Below are 21,996 nucleotides of genomic sequence, written 5' to 3'. Positions count from 1 at the left end.
AAAAAGTCCACAGAGCTGGAGAAAAAAAATAAAACAAAATCTACAGGGGTTCCAAGACCACGAGATGGATGGACAAATGGATAGCAGCATGTCTTACATTCACTTATTTGGCTGACATCATTATCCAGGTCGACTTATAATATTGATGATAAAATTGGTTTCACTTCTTTTGGTTTTCCAGTTGGAGTACAGGCAGGTCAAGTGACTTGCTAAGGGTCACAAAGTGTCAGTAGTGGGATTTGAACCCACAACCTCAGGGTTTGAATTCCAAAGCCTTAACCACTACACCTTGTCAAAGGCTGGACACCCACTGTGTCTATTGCTCAGGTGGAAGGTTAAGCAGTGTGTTGGTCAATCTTTCTGGAAAGGCCTACGGCTGCAATTGCTGAGGTAGAACACAGACCATCTTTTTGCCCTGGTATTTATGTCTTTTTCACTCTTGCCTGATGTGGTTTTGGGCCAATGGGAGGTTGAAGAGTAGGTGTCTGCAAGTTTGCCTCTTGCCTCTTGACCAATCCTGTCCAGGTCCTACCTTTCTTCTTTATCTACGACAACAGTCTCACAGGATATGCCTTATGTTTTTACATCTTCATCCCATGCTGACCTCAGACACCCCTGTTTACCAGTTTTAGGCAGTCATGCAACAAGCCATATTACTAGTACATGCTTTATCACTATGGTATTATGTATCTAATCAAAACATGCATAAGATATAGGAAACACACAGTACATACTGTATCTATTCATAGTCCATCATAGTTCAAAGTCTATCCAATGGTCATTTACACATTCACCTTGGGGCCTGTTTAGAATCCACAACTAACCTAACCTGCAAGTCTGTGGTGTTGAAGAAAGGAACATGGAGGAAAACACACACACTTGGAAAACATGCAAATATTATATTATTTACCTTGATTTTCAGAAGACTTTTGGTAAGGACCCATATAAGATGCTTGTGATAAACCTAAATGGCCTGACATTTATGTGTGACATGTTGTGGAAGACTTTGGACCACAAACCCTGAGGTTGTGAGTTCAAGTCCTGCTACTGGTGCAGTGTGACCAAGAAGAAGACACTTCGCCTGACTATAGCCAAGTGTATCTTTCATGTTGTAATTTGCCTGGGATAAAGATGTCAGCCAAAAAGTAATTGAGAGCTCAAACACATGAAGCAGATGATTATGGTGAACGGGACTTCTACCAAAATAGGTAATATAAAAGTGGTGTCCTTCAGGAATCAGTGTTGTGTTAATGATCTCACTTTTTATACATAATCAATCTGGACAAGAATAAAAATAACAAGATGGTTAAGTTTGCTGATGATGATACTAAACTATGTGGAATGGCAGATAATGAAGAATCAGATTCATCATTATGCTATGAGGAAAGACTGAAGGAGCTGAACCTTTCAAGTTTAAACAAACAGATATTTAAGAGGCGACATGCTTGAATGGTTTCAAAATTATAAAGGTAATTAGTACAGTGGATTTATAATACATGTGTAGACACCACTTGCTGTTTTAAATGGAAACAAAAGTTATCAAAATTAAATACTATAATAGCTTGTCACGTATACAAGTGTATACTGTAAGCACTTGTATACTAATAGCGAGCATCTGAGACTACCGTAGCTTTTAATTCTTGTACACTGAGGGCAGCATGCTAGCATAGTGCCTGATTTATTTGTTTCAAACTTGAAAATGCTGTGTTCAAATGCCAGCCAAGGTACTATCTATTAACTATGGATTTTTCTGCTTGTAGTCATCATTTCTTCACACAAACCAAACATGCACATGTTAAGACCATATGTGAGAGACGTTGTGTGCTTCTCTTGATCTTATAATGCACTCTTATCCTGTCTGCTTTGTTCTTGTGCTGTTGGGATGAACTCCAGCCACTGCATACTTTGATAGTTTTAAAGAAGGTTGAAAATGATCAAATGTAAAGTGATCTGTCTACAGAGAACTGACATTGCCACACTCACGGCTATTAGAGATGACGAGATACAAGCCTTCCTTTTGGAAATTTCCAATCAGTGAAGTACTAACCATTGTTTATCTGTCGACTTTGCTGAGTTGTGATGCCATTCTGACCTCATGGGCCAAGATATTAAACCCTGATTGCGGTTCTGCTGAAATATAAAATTGATTGACAGCGAAAATCTACTCTGTGATTGGCTGAAGTCCAAAATGATCGACAGTTGTTCCATCCATATACTCCGCCTACTGTGCTCCAGTCGTCTGTCATGTTTTGGTGCCGATTAAATAATGTTACATTTCCATTTTCACCATGTTATGACTGGAGAGTACAGCCCGCTTATGCACATCTGTCTGGTTTATACTTTTTACTTTTGTTTTAGATTTTAGTGGCATTAACTGATTCTGAGGAATTTACAGAGCATTTCCATTGCATTTATTGATAGATTGCTGTCTTGTGCATTTTTAATTTTAACTTCTTCAACAAACTTATGAGATGCTGAGTGCATTTGAGGCATTTTATTGTTTTCCTATGCTTTGTTATCATCCCTTAGTATTTACTACACTAACATCTTCCATTCATTGAATATCCATTTTACTCGCTGCCATTTTCAACTTGCTTGATGCTTTTTTGTCGTCATAAAAATTATCGATGAATGCTTTGAAATGACTTCAGTTATTTTTTGTCTGTCACCTTCTGACTGCCACATTTCATATACTGTTCAACTCGTCTTGACCTCTAGCTATGAAGAACTTGAGCTTTTAGAGGTTTCCCGTGTGTTTTTTACCCCCTAGATAAAAAAACACTACCTTTTAGGCATTTTTGGACTGCATGTTGTGCAGGAAATTACACCCTCACAATAAAGAGTCAACCAATTGGTATCTTTCGCAAAAATGATCAGCAGGCCTTGAAATTATTCACCCCCCTAATGGAATATGGGGTTCAAAGTTACTCCTTTACTCAAAAATTTCAAAAAATGGGGATTGGTAATATAGGTATGTGTCCTGTCTGATGCTATTTTGAGGTTGCTGATCAATAATATAATATACTGCTCAAAAAAATGAAAGGAACACTTTTTAACCAGAGTATAGCATCAAGTCGATGAAACTTCTGGGCTATTGATCTGGTCAGTTAAGTAGCAGTGGGGCTTGTTAATCAGTTTCAACTGCTTTGGTGTTCATGAAACACCAAACTGGAACACTAGAGGGGCAACAATGAGATGACCCCCCAAACAGGAATGGTTTAATAGGTGGAGGCCACTGACATTTTCCCTCCTCATCTGTTTTTTCACTAGTTTTGAATTTGCCTACGGTCAGTGTCACTACTGGTAGCATGAGGAGATACCTGGACACAACGGAGTTTGGTTGCACAGGTAGTCCAAATTCTGGCACATCAATTTGTGGTATTGCCAGAAGGTTTGCTGGGTATCCCAGCACTGTCTCAGGGGCATGGAGGAGATTCCAGGAGATAGACAGTTACTTTAGGAGAGCTGGACAGGGCTGTAGAAGATCCTTCACCCATCAGCAAGACCAGTATCTGCTCCTTTGGGCAAGGAGGAATAGGATGAGCACTGCTAGAGCCTACAAAATGACCTCCAGCAGGCAGGCCACTGGTGTGAATGTCTCTGACCAAACAATCAGAAACAGACTTTATGAGGGTGACCTAAGGGCCCGACGTCCTCTAGTGGGCCCTGTGCTCACTGACCAGCACCGTGGAGCTTGATTGGCATTGCCATAGAATACCAGAATTGGCAGGTCCAAGGTCTGGAGAAGCCATGGAGAACATTATGCTGCCTGTAACATCGGTCAGCATGACCAGTTTGGTGTTGGGTCAGTAATGGTCTGGGGAGGCATATCCATGGAGGGATGTACAGACCTCTACAGGCTAGACAACGGCACCTTGACTGCCATTAGGTATCAGGATGAAATCCTTGGACCCATTGTCAGACCCTATGCTGGTGCAGTGGGTCCTGGGTTCCCCCTGGTATATGACAATGTCCGGCCTCATGTGACGAGAGTATGCAGGCAGTTCCTGGAGGATGAAGGAATTGATACCACTGACTGAACCCCACGCTCACCTGACCTAAATCCAATAGAACACCTCTGGGTGTGACATTATGTCCAATGAGGTTGCACCTCAGACTGTCCAGGAGTTCAGTGATGCCCTGGTCCAGATCTGAGAGGAGATCCCCCAAGACACCATCCGTCATCTAATTAAGAGCATGGTCCCCCCCTCTCCCCGACATTGCAGGCATGCATACAAGCACGTGGGGGCCATACAAACTACTGAATACGATTTGGAGTTTCTACAATGAAATTTCGGCAAAATGGACTAGCCTGCCCGGCACATCATTTTTTCACTTTGATTTTCGGGGTGTCTTTGAATTGATCCCTGTGTAGGTTGATCATTTTCATTTCCATCAAACGATGTGGCATCCTTTCGTTCCTAACACATTACCCAGTCCATATCAGTAGAGATATCCAGCAGGATTTGAGATCTGATGTGTTTTCAAAGTTTTCCTTTAATTCTTTTGAGCAGTTTACTTTTGATATTTAATTGTTTGCCGATGGTCCTAGCCCTCTAAGAGCCATTCACAGAAAATTAAAAATGACAAATTTTAAACCTAAGCATGTGGGGTAGTGTTTTAGACCTTTTCATGGTCAGTGATTATGAATATGAATTTATTTTTGATTTGTGATCTTTTAGCAGGGATATAGCCTTCTATAGAGCACCATCAGAGGGTGAAAAATAACAAATTTCTATTACAATGGAGAATATTGTATTTTGATTTTAAACATTTAAAATAAAGCACACATTTTAATATTTCAAATATACAGTATATAGACTTCTACATCATGAAGTAAATTATTACATTTCTTATAACCACCCCAGATTAGGGCAACTTACACTAATTTAGACTTCGTTCTCTCATATTTCCAGTGACTTCCAATACTGTTATTTGCTTGAGGGTCTAATTGTGTATTCAATGTTAATGCACTTTCAGATTCTTCTCCAGGTTTGCAATACTTTTGTTCTCACCTTAAATAATACAAGATTCTGAGTGTGTTTGTTTCTAGGTGCTTTTTGATGAGGAAAGGAAAGAAACAGAATAGAGGTGGAAACAGAAATGAGGGGTGCTTTGGGAATGGTGATTGGTGGTTTCTGGTTTGGGTTTTTGGTGAGGCAGAGTGAGCAGGGATTCTGATCAAAAAGCTGGATAAATAAAAAGCTGAAGAAACTTGGCCTATGGCAGCCTATTTGAGGTTTTTGCATTTTGCTTTGTACTTTCTACTATTACTATTGTATTCCTGAGGTTGCAGTGATAGGTTGGCCATTTAGCTTTGTGACCAGGATTACTTATATTCTTTTTTGTGTGTTTCTTGTCACGCATTGCATGCCCAGCCTACCTGGAAAAGGGTCTCTCTCTCTCTCTCTCTCCCTCTGAATTGCCTTTCCCAAGATTTCTTCCATTTTTTCCTTACAAGGATTTTTTGGGGAGTTTTTCCTTGTCTTCTTAGGACATCAAGGCTTGGGGGGTTGTCAAAAAACAGGGCCTGTTAAAGCCCATTGCAGCACTCCTTGTGTAATTTTAGGCTATACAAGAAATAAATTGTTGTTTTTTGCTTGCCTTTGGAGACTTAGAGGTTCAGATTGTTACAGAGAAACAGGATACCATTTTATAATGCAACATTCATATTTCATGTTCTCCGTCAGTCATTGTCCAACCCGCTATATCCTAACACAGGGTCACGGGGTCTGCTGGAGCCAAACCCAGTCAGCACAGGACACAAGGCAGGAACAAACCCTGGGCAGAGCGCCAGCCACCACAGGGCACACACCCACCCACACACCAAGCACACACCAGGGACAATTTAGGATCGCCAGTGCACCAAACCTGCATGTCTTTGGACTGTGGGAAGATACCGGAGCACCCAGAGGAAACCCACACAGACACGGGGAGAACATGCAAACTCCACGCAGGAGGACCCGGGAAGTGCCACTGTGCTGCCCTATTTCACGTTCTATCCATTATAATTTTTAGTGTAGGTATAGGTTTTAAAAACATATGCAAAAAGTTCCATTTGCAGAATTTCCTTGAGGTAACTTATACAATTGCCAGTTCCTTTTCCTTGAGAGCTTCTATTTCTTAAGTTAATTACAAAAATCATTGCTGTCTTATTATATAATACGTTACTGTGGCAGTTCATTTGTCTCTCCAGGATTTTAGATCACCTGTAGCTTGCAAACAGTTTGAACTATTGACCGGAAATATGGTACTATCCTCTTTCTGGGTGATGATTGACCTCCAAGGTTATTACTCCTATTATTTTTATTTTATTTTATTGTAAAAGCAACTCTTGGCAGCAGGGTGGCCATGCAGTGCATGCATACGGGCGTTGTCATTCCCTATCACCTTCACCATCTCTACCCCTACCTTTTCATATCTTAAATCAGGGGTAGGCAACGTCGGTCCTGGAGTGCCATAGTATGTGCAGGTTTTTGTTCCAACCCAGTTCCTTAACGAGAACTCAATTATTGCTGATGAAGCACATATTGCTTAAGTGACATTTTAATGCTTCATTTTAGTGGTCTCGCTTGTTAAGGTTCTCCAACCTTAATTGCTTATTTCAATCTTAAACTGCTGCATTCAGTGTTTTAATTGCTCCTTATTAGCAATAAGATGTAAAACAGGGGTAGGCAATGTTGGTCCTGGTGAGCCGCAGTGGCTACAGGTTTTCATTCCAACCCAATTGCTTAATTAGAAACCAATCATTGCCAATCTCAGACCTTATTTAATTTTATGGCTTGTTAGTCTGTGCAATGTAAGGCTTTTATATCGTAGATTTTTTTCCTTTCCAAGGATATCATCCAAATGATTTGAAGCCTAAAACAGATCATTTTCAGTCTGTCACATTATTCTATTAAGTATTTTATTAAATCAAACCGTGCATGATGAACACACACAGATGTAATTGGAAAAAAGCTAGCTGGAGAACTGCTGGCTGCTTTGTCTTTTACATCTTATTGCTAATAAGGAGCAATTAAAACACTGAATGCAGCAGTTTAAGATTGAAACAAGCAATTAAGGTTGGAGAACCTTAACAAGCGAGACCACTAAAATGAAGCTTTAAAATGTCACTTAAGCAATATGTGCTTCATCAGCAATAATTGAGTTCTCGTTAAGGAACTGGGTTGGAACAAAAACCTGCACATACTGCGGCTCACCAGGACCGACGTTGCCTACCCCTGTCTTAAATCATTCTTGAGGCAGATTGAAAACTTAAGTGCCAGCTTAAGTGACAAATTAAGGAAAACATACTAAGTAATTGCAACACAAACACTGACTTACTCAGTTTTAACGCGAAAAGATACTGACGAAAGAAGAGAAGAAGCAGGCCGCTAGGGTGGAGAAAAGAAGAGCTGCTCAGGAAGCAGCAAGCGCATCAACCTCTGAGCAAACTAATGGTAAACGTACAGAGAAAGAGCATGAAAACTACAAGTCAAGTGTATTCACTGCACGTTATCGTCCACTGTGCCATTACTGGTATTTAATAATGTGATTAATGCATTTTATATTTATAGCATCCTGTTTACTATTTGGATGTCTTGCATAGTTTGTTAGCTAATTTTAGTTTATCTCATCAGCCAGGCTTTCCGCCATTCCTGTTATTACCGTATTTTTGGAAGTTTTATTAATGGCTTACTTCATTTTCATGTATTTCAGTATCAATACCAGTTATTTCAAATGATTGAATTTCATTTGGTTGCATGCACTGGTCAATGAACAGACTGAATTTACAGTAGCCTTGAACTATGGATAGAAAAATGCGACAAATTTCTCCTAACGTGTCAGTGTGGTGTAGTAATTAATGCTTTGTACTACAAACCAGTGTTTCCCAAACTTGGTCCTGTGGACCACCTGTGGCTGTAGGTTTTTGTTCCAACCGGATTCCTAATCAGTGACAACACCTGATAACACTGAGCTCATTTAATTATCTGGCATTATTTTTTCTTTTATTCGACATTCAGAAAAGCACAGCAGCATGATTTTTATATTTATAAGACATTTAGAAATATTTCTGCTTTTGCTATAGATATAAATGCTTAACTCTCTTTTGTTGATTTCATTATACTTTGCCCTTTCTCTGTGCAGTTTTCCCCCCTTCGTTGTATGTTAATAATGACTAAAACGAGCAGATCAGACACCCAGGCAAACAACACGGAATAATCCAAGGCTGCAACTACTTTAGAGTCAGACCCACTGATTAGTAAATAATGGATTAATTAAACAATTAGAATACCTAGAAAAGTATAATTATAATCAAGATGAAAATACTGTTAAAAAGAAAAAATATACATTATTCCTATATAACTGCTTGGTACATTTTAATATTTTTTTTTTAGCAAACTTAGTTTTCTAATTTCTATATTGTTCCCTAAACACAGAACTTGAGAAATATCAGTTCACTTAATTAGCCCAGGAGTTCAATTAAAAACAGAAGCTGGTTGGAACAAAAACCTGCAGCCACAGGGATTCCCCAGGACCAAGTTTGGGAAACACTGCTACAAACCCTGAGGTTGTGGGTTCAGATTCTTCTACTGACACTATATGACCATCAGCAAGTCACTTTACAGCAACTCCACTTAGAAAAATGAAAGAAATGTAACCAAATGTATGTCAAATGTTGTAAGTTGCCTTGAATAAAGGTGTCAGCCAAATAAAAATAATTTGTCACTGTTGTCATTCTTCAACAAAAAATCTTTAATAATAGTGTACCAGTGCTATTTTAAAAATGTCTCTCACCTGTATTACTCCTAAACATACATTTCCAACCATTTTCTTTTTCTAATTCTCTGCTGCCTACACATTTTTTCACTTGTCTGTAAAGGCAACAGAATAGAATGAGGATGGCTGATCTGTCAGCTCTGTCTGCCACATTTTACTTCCCTTGCTCTTGACACCTACAGCAGCAAAATGTACCAAGGCAGCAAACAATGGCAGAACACAAGACTGCAGTATTGCCCTTCTAAAGTAAATGGGAGGGGCAACTGCTGTTGAGGTTGATTGACATTGGTCACACTCATTAGCCCCACCCACAAGCATTCCAGTCTGCAGATTTACCTTTCTCAGGTGAGGGGCCTCCGAATGACACAATTGGTCCAACAAAATGTCACTAACAACTAACAATTCTATCTGAGAAAAAGCTTCCTAATATCTCTGTAAAGTTTAGCCTTAATGATTTCCATGTTTCCCTGTGTTCTTGAAGGAATTGACAAGTGTTAATAATCCAGAAGTGTTCCCTTGACAGCAAAAGTGTAATTGCAGTGGGCTGGCTCATGTTCACCACTTTCATTTGGCCCACATACTGCTGTGGAATGATGGCAATGAACTCATCCATATTTGATTTTCAGAACACCCCTAATTAAACCATTTTTCAGGTATTCTACGGGCGAGAACTGGGCCACAGATCAGCCACAACTGAATCTTCTTAAGACAAGGTGTGAAGCACAGCTGGGCCAGAGCACAGCTATAGGTCAACCATAATAAGACCATCTATGAAGCAGGATTTGTGCCAGAGCACAGACACACCACATAAACCACACACAATTTGTCCCCAAGAGGACTGAGGCTACGTGGTCACAGCAAATATTGATTGAAAATAGTTTTTTTGTTTGTAGAAAGTTTATGGAGTAATAAAAATGATTATTTTGGGGATCATCCTTGCTTAACATCATTTAATCACAAGTGCTTAATGCTTCCAACATAGTTCTGTTAGACACGGACACATAAAGTTGAAGTGTCCCTGCTAAATGGGTTTTTCAAAGACACATGTGGCCAGTTATAACTGGGTTATTGTTGGCCCAAAATGGAAATGTAACATCACTTTACTTTATGGTTTATTATATTTGAGATAGATAGATAGATAGATAGATAGATAGATAGATAGATAGATAGATACTTTATTAATCCCAAGGGGAAATTCACATACTCCAGCAGCAGCATACTGATAAAGAACAATATTAAATTAAAGAGTGATAACAATGCAGGTATAACAGACAGACAATAACTTTGTATAATGTTAATGTTTACCCCAACCAAGGGGGTGGAATTGAAGAGTTGCATAGTGTGGCGGAGGAACGATCTCCTCAGTCTGTCAGTGGAGCAGGACATTAACAGCAGTCTGTCGCTGAAGCTGCTCCTCTGTCTGGAGATGATACTGTTCAGTGGATGCAGTGGATTCTCCATAATTGATAGGAGCCTGCTGAGCGCCTGTCACTCTGCCACAGATGTCAAACTGTCCAGCTCCATGCCTGCAATAGAGCCTGCCTTCCTCACCAGTTTGTCCAGGCGTGAGGTGTCCCTCTTCTTTATGCTGCCTCCCCAGCACACCACTGTGTAGAAGAGGACGCTCACCACAACCATCTGATAGAACATCTGCAGCATCTTATTGCAGATGCTGAAGGACACCAGCCTTCTAAGGAAGTATAGTCGGCTCCGCCTCTCTTGCACAGAGCATCAGTATTGGCAGTCCAGTCCAATTTATCATCCAGCTGCATTCCCAGGTATTTATAGGTCTGCACCCTCTGCACACAGTCACCTCTAATGATCACGGGGTCCATGAGGGGCCTGGTCTTCCTAAAATCCACCACCAGCTCCTTGGTTTTGCTGGTGTTCAGTTGTATGTGATTTAAGTCGCACCATTTAACAAAGTCATTGATTAGGTTCCTATACTCCTCCTCCTGCCCACTTCTGATGCAGCCCACGATAGCAGTGTCGTCAGCGAACTTTTGCACAGTAGGCCCAGAATACAAATGCTATGAAAACTCATTAATGCTTCCAGTTACTGTTAGGCCTTACTTGGCCCAAAACTGCAATGCCAGGCATAGTGGAATTGTGGTTAATTGCATTTGGGCAATGTCTGGTCCAGTATCTAAATGGTATGCAACCCTTACATACTGTATGGTTGAATATAGCCAGACCAGGGGTGGACTGGCCATTATGGCATTTGGGCAATGCCCAGTGGGCTGCGGACTCTGGTCTGGTCATGCGCCGGCTACTTCATGAAATAAATTTTATGTACTGGCTACTGTTTGACATTAAAATTAATTTTCTAAACTACTAAACATTATCTTTCCAGTACTGTGATTTATACAGTCCTATATAATATACCATATTATGTCATCAAGTTGTTTTAGTTTTCAGTACACAAAGTTACAGCGAAAAAGTTGGTCAAAACTGCCTTTTGCCGATTTCGATACTGCTACATTTCGGTTAGCACATACATTATTGCAATGTATTTGATCTGATATCTAGTATTTAAATTCTTCGATACTATAATTAGTTTAGATTATGTTATATCTATTTTATTTTTCTCTGGTCATTGGCGTGAGCAGTAATTTGTGGTTTTCAGCTGTGATTGTTAGTTTGATGAAATTAAGTTATGAAGCATGGGATAGGAATTTTTCATATTAGGACTGAACATTTATAGTTTAACGTTAAGTTAATGGAACATTTCAATCATGTGAGGTTTTCATTATAACCTCGGTTATAATTTATTAAATTGTAAATGAGTAGCTACTAGCCTACTAGGGTACTTATTCCATTAAATTTTATTTATAAGCATGTCGTCAAATTTTAAGTTGTGTCTAAACAACAGTGTACAGATTATGTTTTGGCAACAGTTTAGATAGAGTTTATATCATAGGCTCATAGCAAGTAGCGAGCCACATACTCATCACAAATTTTAAGAAAATTACAATGAATAATGAATGGGCAGAGTGGTTGACCACGTCACCTCACTCATTGAAGGTTCTGAGACCCAGTCTGCTCCTGAGCCAGGCCACTTCTGGCCCATAATGAATATGCTAAAAAACATAATACATGTACTTTGTTGCATATGGGGCTACAGTACATTTGGCCCTGTAAGTAAATGACATGAACTCTCCTAAATTTGACTGGTAACAGCTGGGCCATAATTGGTCCATAACTGTAACACCAGACATACTTTATATGTGACTGATTGTGTCTGGGCCATATTTGGACCAGAATTTCAGAATTGTGAAAATTATTAATTGTGGCTGGTTACATCTGGGCCATTTCTGGTCCACAATACATTTCCCATTGTTATAACTGAAAATTAAGTGCCTACATTCAACCAAAATTTGTGCAGAACAGTTTGCACAGTTTGAACAGTTTGTCATTATTCCAAATTTCAGAACTGAATATATTGCATAGTTGTTTTTTCTTTATTTTTAGAGGTTAATGTAAGGCAGAACGCATTCTGAAGCAAAACTGATTGGAGCAAGGAAAGACTCGTACCATGCTAGGTAATTGAAAAAAACTTTTAAATTATTTTCGAGTAAATGAGGATCTCAGGTTAGGTAGATTTTCCGTATGTCCAAGTATACAGTATTCATTGTACATTACTAGATCACTTATTTCTCAGATGCAATGGGATATTTTCGACCACAGTCTGTTGGGGACGCTGAGTTCATGTGTCAGCTGCTCTGAAGCGGTGCGTTGGTTTGGAGAGGCGCGTCTGTGAGTGACAGGTGGCAGGAGGCGGTGATGCCCGCGAGGCCGGCGAATCAGCACGCAGGGAGCGACCACAACCACACTGCAGGACTGATCGGGGCCAAATCACGAAAACATAAACTTGGCAGAGTATTGTTAAAATAATAGTAATAATAATAATAATAAAAAAATAATCAAGTAGAGCGACACTGAAGTAACTTGTTTTATCAAATCCTGGACAAGCAGAGAGGTGCCCAAGCGTGCAGCAATTGCAGATCTTAAGGGAAGGAGGAGCGCAACGGTAAGACTTTTTAAGAGTTGGTGTTTAAAGAGGAAAATACAAGTGGGCACAGAAGTTATATCGAGAAACGTTATCATGTGTATTAGAAATACAAATAAACCAAGGGCTTGAATTAACAAGATTAAGTGGGAGCGCTGCATTCACGGATGGTACTGTTAAAAAAAGCCACAAGAAGCCGCGTTACCATTGCCTGCCGTTTTAAAGTATTGCAGTACCATGGCTAAAGTTTAGCATTTAGCCTATGATAGACAAACTTTGAAAAAATTACATTTATCGAAAAGAGAAAGACATTCAAAACTTCTCTATCTGTTTATGTAAAAGTGACCCACCCTAAAAAGCACATGTTTACAGATTCAGCGTACGTCATTTAATCCGCGAGTGGCCACATTACAGTAATGAATCTAACAGCAGCTGTGCTGCAGTCTGTATGTTAATTATGCTGGGGTTGTGTACTAAAATTATATATATATATATATATATATATATATATATATATATATATATATATATATATATATACACACACACACACACACTGAGCAAATTATTACAAACACCTGTACACCTGCTTGTCTAAACAGCCAATCGCGTGGCAGTAGTATGATTGTGGGTGCCAGATGGGCTAGCTTACATATTTCTGCTGTATCTGCTGACCTCTTGGAGTTTTCACACACAACAGTCTTGAGTGTTTACTCAGAAAGGTTTGAATAACAAAGAATATCCCGTATGTGAGAGTTCAGCAAACGTAAATGCCTTGTTGATGAGAGGGTTCAGACGACATTGGCCAGACTGTTTCGAGCTGACTGAAAGGCTATGGTAATTCAGGTAATGGCTCTGTACAACTGTGGTGAGCAGAAAAGCATCTCAGAATGCACATCAAGTCTCAGCTTCAGGTGGATGGGCTACAACAGTAGAAAAGCCACGTCAAGTTCCACTCTTGTCAGCCAGGAATACAAAGATGAGGGTGCAGTGGGCACAGGCTCACTAAAACTGGACATATAAAGAATGGAAAAATATAGCCAGGTCTGACGAATCTTGATTTCTGCTTAGGCACCAGATGGTATAGAGTCCGAATATTGCACCAACAGCATGATTCCATGCATTCATCCTGCTTTGTGTGAATTGTCCATGTTGCTGGTGGTGTTAATGGTTTGGAGAAATGTTTCCTGGTACACTTTGGGCCTGTTAATACCAATCAATCATCACTTGAATGGCATGCCTATTTGAATGTTGTTGTTGACCATGTACATCCCTTCATGGCCACAATTTACTAATCTTCTAATGGCTACTTCCAGCATGATAACGCACCATGTCACAAAGCTAAAGTCATTCCAAACTGGTGTCGTAAAATTACATTGAGGTTAGTGTTCTTCATTGTCCTTCACAGTTATCAAATCTGAATCCAGTAGAACCCTTCTGGGCTGTGGTGGAACGGGGGAATTGCAGGATGATTGGTGCAGCTGGCAAATGTGCAGAAATTGTGTGATGCAATCATGTCAATGTGGACCAGAATCTCAAGGGAATGTGTCCGGTATCTTGTGGAATCCATGGCACAAAGAAGTGAGGTTGTTTTGAAAGCAAAAGGAGACCCTACCCATGATTAGTTCACTGGTCCCAAGCATTTACTTAGTGAGTGTACATGTATGTACAGTATGTGTTTGTATATTTGTATACTGGAAGTAAGGGGCCTGGCCCAAACCCTGAATAACAACCTCACACCATTATCCCTGCTCCACCAAACTTTACAACTGATGCATCACGTTTCCACTGCTCCACCATCCACTGGCAGTGTGCTTTACATCACTTCATCTGACACTTGGCATTGGACCTGGTGATGTGAGTCTTACATGCAGCTGCTCGGCCATGAAAGCCCATTCCATGACACGCCCACCATTTTTGTCTTGTAGAAGTTTGAATCGGCAGAGCACTGGTGACTTTTATGCATCATGCACCTTAGTAGTCGTTGACCACGCTCTGTGACTTTACGTTTTCTTCCGCTTCATGGCTGAGTTACTGTTGTTTCTAAATGCTTCCACTTTCCAATAATACCACTTACAATTAACCGTGGAATATCAGGCAGTGATGAAATTCCACAAACCGTCTTATTGCAAAGGTGGCATCCTATCACAGTGCTACACTTGAAGTCACTGAGATCTTCAGAATGACCTGTTTTATTTCACAAATGTTTGTAAATGGAAACTGCATGGCTAGGTGCTTGATTTTGTACACCTGAGGCAATGGGGCTGATTGAAACACCTGAATTCAATAATTAAGAGGTGTGTCTCAATACTTTTCTCCATATAATGTATATGTATATGTGTGTATGCAGTATTCTGCCAAATCATACAAAGAGTACACAACACATATTTCACCCCTACTGGAGTTCATCAGGTGTATGAACTTTTTGCATCCCCTTACAGGGATCAAACCTCGGACAGCAGCATCTGAAGTGAAGCCTCTGACACTCCGATTGTGATTCAGACTTAAAAAAGAATGAATACGTGTGTATATATATATATAGTGCATATTCAAACAATCAGAGGGCCCAATGTCCTCTAGTGGGCCCTGTGCTCACTGCCCAGCACCGTGGAGCTCGATTGGCATTTGCCATAGAATACCAGTATTGGCAGGTCCACCACTGGTGCCCTGTGCTTTTCACATATGAGGTTCACCCTGAGCACATGGACAGACGTGAAAGGGTCTGGAGAAGCCGTGGAGAATGTTATGCTGCCTGTAACATCGTTCAGCATGACTGATTTGGTGTTGGGTCAGTGATGGTCTGGGGAGGCATATCCATGGAGGAACGTACGGACCTCTACAGGCTAGACAACGGCACCTTGACTGCCATTAGGTATCAGGATGAAATCCTTGGACCCAATGTCAGACCTTATGCTGGTGCAGTGGGTCCTGGGTTCCTCCTGGTGCACAACAATGCCCGGCCTCATGTGACGAGAGTATGCAGGCAGTTCCTGGAGGATGAAGGAATTGACACCGCTGACTGGCCCCCACGCTCGCCTGACCTAAATCCAATAGAACACCTCTGGGACATTATGTTTCAGTCTGTCCGATGCCACAAGGTTGCACCTCAGACTGTCCAGGAGCTCAGTGATGCCCTGGTCCAGATCTGGGAGGAGATCCCCCAGGACACCATCCGTCATCTCATTAGGAGCATGTCCCGACATTGTCAGGCATGTATACAAGCATATGGGGGCCATACAAACTACTGAGTACGATTTGGAGTTGCTGCAATAAAATTGGCAAAATGGACTAGCCTGCCTGTGACATAATTTTTTCACTTTGATTTTTGGGTTGTCTTTGAATTCCGCCCTCTGTAGGTTGATTATTTTCATTTCCATCAAACGATGTGCCATCCTTTCATTCCTCATACATTACCCAGTCCATAGCAGTAGAGATAGCCTGCAGGATTTTTTTCTTTTCTTTTATGTATATGTATGTAACACAGACTTCCAAACAAAAAAATGCTCTTATTAGTATTCAGCCAGTTGGTTGGAGACATATTGAAATAAAAAGATGTCTTTTGGATATTATCACTACCAATTTACACTTATCCACTCAACCAACAGTAAGTGAACCATTGGATTTGTCCTTGTTTGTGTCTCAGAGGCTGAATCTACTGTGTGTTGTGCTGAATGATAAGTTGCTCAGGTGATGTTGTGTTAGTCAAAGATAAATTGCAAGAAACAGAATTTTTTCCCAACTCTTTTCCCAACCTTATAAATCCACAACTTTTCTTGTTATGTTGTTCATTTGACAAAATCTGTACTACAAATATTTTGTACTATTAAACTGTCTTCTCAATTGTTTTTTAACTTGTCTTTTTAAAGGGATTTACTTGTATTCCTTGTTTCTTGCTTTTTCTAAGGCACCTACAGCAAGATACCTACTAAATTAAGGTATACATAGCAGTAATAATAATGGACCATTATTCCTATAAACCCATCTATCCATCTAAGTATCCTTCAATCTGATTTTCCATTAACAAAAAAGGGGGTGCGAATGTTGCCATATGAGGCGTAATTTCGCTATTCGTAGGGAAATTTTAAACTTGTAGCGGTGTATCGGCAGCAAAAAATATACTGTAGGAATACATTTTATTAGGGTTTCAAAAAAACGTTAGGGGGCGCGATTAAAACTGTTATGAAAACTCTGGTTGCAAATACTTAAAGGTTGAGAAACGCTGCATTACACATTCTTAACAACATTCATTAGCCTACACTCTTAAAAATAAATTTGCCAGGGTAGTTGTTCAGAATGATGCCACAGGGGAACCATCCACATGAAGTGCATGGCAAGGAAGGAATCACACCAGCTAGGAACCACACAGCCAAGTAAAGTGCCATGGTAGAACCTTTATTTTTTAAAAGTGTAACTGAGATCATGGAGGAGCCAACACTGAATGGGATGCAGGACCATTGCAGTGCACATTCCTATATAAATTAAGTCACACCAAATTAAAAAATGTCTAAATGATTCTTACTATTAATGGTCTTGGATTCTACTGGTGTAAAAAGTGGTGCATTTCATGTTTCAGATATGTCTGATGTTGTAATGTTCAGTTGCTAAAAATGATATACAGTATCATGATATGAAGTGCCTTGTAACAGTGCAGTTTGTTAACGATGCTGTAGATCAGGGGTTCTCTACGTCGGTCCTGGGGGCCCACTGTGGATGCAGTTTTTGTTCCATCCAGCTTCAATTTTTAATTGGACTCCTGGGCTAATTAAGTGAACTGTTATTTGCCAGATTCTGTGTTGTGGGAAAAATGCAGAAATGAGAAAACTAAGGGGCAGCATGGTGGTGCAGTGGGCAGCGCTGCTGCCTCACAGTTAGGAGACCAGGGTTCATTTTCCGGGTCCTCCCTGTGTGGAGTTTGCATGTTCTCCCCGTGTCTGCGTGGGTTTCCTCCGGGCTCTCCGGTTTCCTCCCACAGTCCAAAGACATGCAGGTTAGGTGGATTGGTGATTCTAAATTGGCCCTAGTATGTGCTTGGAGTGTGTGTGTGTGTGTGTGTCCTGCGGTGGGTTGGCACCCTGCCCAGGATTGGTTCCCTGCCTTGTGCCCTGTGTTGGCTGGGATTGGCTCCAGCAGACCCCCGTGACCCTGTGTTCGGATTCAGCGGGTTGGAAAATGGATGGATGGATGGATATATATATATATATATATATATATATAGAGTCATATGAAAAAGTTTGGGAACCCCTCGCAGCCTACATAATAATTGACTCTCAACAAAAAACATAACAGTGGTATATCTTTTATTTCCTAGGAACATCTGAGTACTGGGGTGTTTTCCGAACAAAGATTTTTAGTGAAGCAGTATTTAGTTATATGAAATTAAATTAAATGTGAAAAACTGGCTCTGCAAAAATGTGGGTCCCCTTGTAATTTTGCTGATTTGAATGCCTGTCACTGCTCAATGCTGATTACTTGCAACACCAAATTGGTTGGATTAGCTCGTTAAGCCTTGAACTTCATAGACAGGTGTGTCCAATCATGAGAGAGAAAAGTATTTAAGGTGGTCAACTGCAACTTGTGCTTCCTTTGACTCTCCTCTGAAGAGTGACAGCATGGGATCCTCAAAGCAACTCTCAAAATATCTGAAAACAAAGATTGTTCAGTATCGTGTTTTAGGAGAAGGCTACAAAAAGCTATCTCAGAGGTTTAAACTGTCAGTTTCAACTGTAAGGAATGGAATCAGGAAATGGAAGGCCACAGGCACAGCTGCTGTTAAACCAGCAGGTCTGGCAGGCCAAGAAAAATACAGGAGCAGCATATGTGCAGGATTGTGAGAATGGTTACAGACAACCCACAGATCACCTTCAAAGACCTGCATGAACATCTTGCTGCAGATGGTGTATCTGTACATCGTTCTACAATTCAGCGCAATTTGCACAAAGAATATCTGTATGGCAAGGTGATGAGAAAGAAGCCCTTTCTGCACTCACGCCACAAAACAGAGTCGCTTGTTGTATGCAAATGCTCATTTAGACAAACCAGATTAATTTTGGAACAAAGTGCTTTGGACTGATGAGAGAAAAATTGAGTTATTTGGTCATAACAAAAAGCGCTTTGCATGGCAGAAAAAGAACACCGCATTCCAAGAAAAACACCTGCTACCTACTGTCAGAGTTCAGGGACTGGGGCCCTTGTTAAAGTCGAGGGTCAGATGAATTCAACCCAATATCAACAACTTCTTCAGGATAATGTTCAAGCATCAGTCACAGACTTGAAGTTATGCAGAGGTTGGATATTCCAACATGACAATGACCCAAAACACAGTTTGAAATCTACAAAGGCATTCATGCAGAGGGAGAAGTACACTGTTCTGGAATGGCCGTCACAGTCCCCTGACTTGAATATCATCGAAAATCTATGGGATGATTTGAAGCAGGCTGTCCATGCTTGGCAGCCATCAAATTTAACTGAACTGGAGAGATTTTGTATGGACGAATGGTCAAAAGTACCTCCATCCAGAATCCAGACACTCATCAAAGGCTATAGGAGGCGTCTAGAGGCTGTTATATTTGTAAAAGGAGGCTCAACTAAGTATTGATGTAATATCTCTGTTGGGGTGCCCAAATTTATGCACCTCTCTAATTTTGTTATGATGCATATTGCATATTTTCTGTTAATCCAATAAACTTAATGTCACTTCTGAAATACTACTGTTTCCATAAGGCATGTCATATATTAAAAGGAAGTTGCTACTTTGAAAGCTCAGCCAATGATAAACAAAAATCCAAAGAATTAAGAGGGGTTCCCAAAATTTTTCATATGACTGTGTATATGTATATATATATATATATATATATATATATATATATATATATATATATATATTGTGGCTGGTGGCCGGGATGCCCCTTTAACACTGTATCCGGGGGAACACCCTTGGGCTTCACCCTACGTTCCCTGGAACACTTGGTGGTAGCCCCCCTGGGTTGCACCGGGGCCACAATGGTGGAACACTGGAGCTCATCCCTGTTGGGCTCCATGGCCACCTCCCGGGGGAGCTGCATGGCTTAACAAGCCCATGTGGGCTGGACTGCAGCCACACCTGGAAGTGCAGCCTGAAGTAGGTCAATGAGCACCTGGAGCACTTCTGGGGCTGCTATAAAAGGAACCTGCAGCCACTACTCGAGGAGCCAGAGTTGGGAGGAGGGAGATAAAGCTTGATGAAGAGGAATGGTGGAAGAAGAAGAAGAGTATTGTGTTTTGTTTGTGGGACTGTGTTGTGCCTGTGGGGACGGGGAAGGCATTGCCCACAGGTGAAGAAATTGAAATAAAACATTTATTTGTTTTATCAGTGTGCATCCCGCATCTGTCTGTGTCGGGTCAGGCGCCTATATAGTGCCTTTCTGTTACAATATATATATATATATAAAATATAAAAAAATCCTACGACAAGACAAGACTTTTTTGAAGTGATTTTTTCAAGTGTTGCAAGACAAGAGTTTTGCCATGAGATTTTTTTCAAGTCACACCTTCCTCTCAACCATTTTCAAACAAGACCACAGTCCTCTCACCTCTCATTTGTGTGAATACTTTTGCCAGACACAGTTCCTGCGCTCTAAGCTCTTATAATTTTTAACGTTTTCCTCACATTAAGTTCCCAATTAAAGATGACATATTATGTCCAAATCTTATTGAAGAATTTCATCACAAAGGGTTAACAGAAAAAATGAGTACATGGGCAATTCTAGCACTGAGGAACAATGAAGTCAAACGAATTAACGCCAAAAATGTCGATCGGTTACACGGCAAATTGATTAAATGTGTATCAATAGAGTATGCTGAAACAGTTGGTGGTGATCATCCATCCATCCATTATCCAACCCACTATATCCTAACAACAAGGTCACGGGGGTCTGCTGGAGCCAATCCCAGCCAACACAGGGCTCAAGGCAGGAAACAAACCCCGGGCAGGGCGCCAGGCCACTGCAGGTAGATAGATAAATAGATAGATAGATACTTTATTAATCACAAGGGGAAATTCACATACTCCAGGTGGTGATCATGTGTAAGATGAAAACATCACCTTACAATATCCTGAAGAATATTTATAACCGTTAACACCATCCGGTCTTCCTCTGCCCGAATTACTGTACAAAAAAGGATGCATCTAAGAAAGGTAATGTAGTATATCTTCCGTGGATAACATTAGACACCAAAGGAGATCTTGATACGCCATTCGTATTAAAATGTTAGCAGTTTCCCATTAGAATAGCTTCTGCAAAGACAATTGACAAATCTCAGAGCCATACATTTAAAAAAGTCATTTTATTTAATAGAGAGAAAGAAATGAAATTCAATCACAGGCAGTTATACGTTGCGTTGTAACAATGAAAATTCAAATACAGAATTAAAATTCAATGTGATATTGACAAAAATGTAATTAAAAAAATTGTTTTAACTGAAGTTTTACTGTAAATGTGTAAGTTTAAAAAGTATTTGCGTATTAATTTCAAAGCCAAACAGAACTAAATCTTATTACGCAATTAATAACTCTAACGCAACATGAAGCATAATTTACTTTCAAATTATTACATTTTACTATTTTTAATATGGGTAATTACTCGCCTCAATGTAAAATATATAGTTCTATTATTCTATTATTCTATAGGTAACAATTCCCATGAAAATAAAAACCTGTTTAAATTGTACATTCGCTTCCCCATACGCGAGTGACAGAACCGCAAAGAGGCTAGTGCGTAGCGCAGGCCCAGGGGTTGGCGAGCAAAGCGAGCAGGGGGTGAAGCCCCTTAGTAATTATATATGAAACATAGTCATACAAAGTCATTCATGCAGAGGGAGAAGCACAATGTTCTGGAATGGCCGTCACAGTCCCCTGACTTGAATATCATTGACAAGCTATGAGATGATTTGAAGCAGGCTGTCCATGCTCAGCAGCCATCAAATTTAACTGAACTAGAGAGATTTTGTATGGAAGAATGGTCAAAAATACCTCCATCCAGAATCCAGACACTCATCAAAGGCTATAGGAGACATCTAGAGGCTGTTATATTTGCAAAAAGGAGGCTCAACTAAGTATTGATGTCATATCTCTGTTGGGGTGCCCAAATTTAGGCACCTGTCTAATTTTGTTATGATGCATATTGCATATTTTCTGTTAATCCAATAAACTTAATGTCACTTCTGAAATACTACTGTTTCCATAAGAG

At 40.2% G+C, this 21,996-nt stretch overlaps 1 protein-coding gene across 1 annotated transcript in view; it reads left to right on the top strand.

Moving 5' to 3' along the window:
- Positions 1-12,463: 12,463 nt before the first annotated feature.
- LOC127526661 (catenin alpha-3-like) overlaps positions 12,464-21,996 on the top strand; it is a 665,374-nt gene continuing 655,841 nt past the window's right edge. The window contains exon 1 of the mRNA XM_051922616.1: positions 12,464-12,793. The gene's annotated coding sequence lies outside the window, so the exon portion shown is untranslated. The remainder of the gene's footprint in view (positions 12,794-21,996) is intronic.

The sequence above is a fragment of the Erpetoichthys calabaricus genome, chromosome 2 (assembly GCF_900747795.2).
Source record: "Erpetoichthys calabaricus chromosome 2, fErpCal1.3, whole genome shotgun sequence".
Classification (NCBI taxonomy): domain Eukaryota; kingdom Metazoa; phylum Chordata; class Cladistia; order Polypteriformes; family Polypteridae; genus Erpetoichthys; species Erpetoichthys calabaricus.
The sequence above is the reverse complement of the archived record's forward strand: the minus strand, read 5'-3'. Positions and strand labels throughout refer to the sequence as shown.